Consider the following 961-nt stretch of genomic DNA (forward strand, 5'->3'; position numbering starts at 1 on the left):
CCCCCTTGCACGAGTGGCGGAAGAATCTGCTCTGCAGAGATTGACACGAACGGCTTGAAGCCTCCCAAGCTCGTCTGAGGTCGAGACGCCGCGGCCGAGCGAAGAACAACCGCTCAAGAACGGGTCACACGCATCCCTCCTCGCCAGGGCCGATTCTCCAGAAGACGGCAAGGAGAATATGGCGCCAAAGTCCAAGCTCAACAAACAGTCCGATCTGGTCGATGAGCCGATGAAGGAGATTGAGATTTAGATGGGTCCGCCACCGGACATGAAACGAACGACGATATGGATTCCGGGTCACTTTGTTTTCTCAGCAGCGAAAGAGACGGCTCTCACATACAGCAAAACACAGGAGTTAGGTGGCGTCCACGGGTCTGGTCAATCGACATGATGATTGCATGCCGGCAAGGGGTTGACTCGCTCTTACAAACGCTTTTCAAGGCCTTTCGGCCTATGGCGAATGGTTATCTTTCGCTTCCTCTTCTTATCAATTCTCGCGTCGGTCCCCTGACCGTCGACTCTCTGGAAAGAGTTTCTTAGCAGTAATGGTGGATTGGCGGATTGGACTATGTTAATTTGCGGACATGGGAGACGAGGAAACGGGGAGCTTCCCATTCGTATGGCATTGTCCGCGTACATTCAAGCGTCCTTGGCCTGCAATCTCTGCCTTGCGCTGCCCGGCATATCAGTCTCCTGACTACGGAGAGTTGCTCGACACGCTGGCCCACGCTGGCGGCCGTGACGCTCCCAAATTGCGTAGTCACAGACCGAGCCTCATCAGAGTAATTGTATTGTACATTACAGCCACGTTTTTTTTGGTCTTCATTGGTGATCCCGTGTCATACATGTGACATGACTGACAGGATAAAGCGAGCGTGGCATCCCCAGGTTGAGAGCCTCACGTGACCTATCACCGACTCCGAGAGTGGGGCCCGAGCCGCACCGCAGCAGCTGTCCCATC

Source organism: Verticillium alfalfae, genomic scaffold, assembly GCF_000150825.1.
Source record: "Verticillium alfalfae VaMs.102 supercont1.1 genomic scaffold, whole genome shotgun sequence".
NCBI classification, from domain to species: domain Eukaryota; kingdom Fungi; phylum Ascomycota; class Sordariomycetes; order Glomerellales; family Plectosphaerellaceae; genus Verticillium; species Verticillium alfalfae.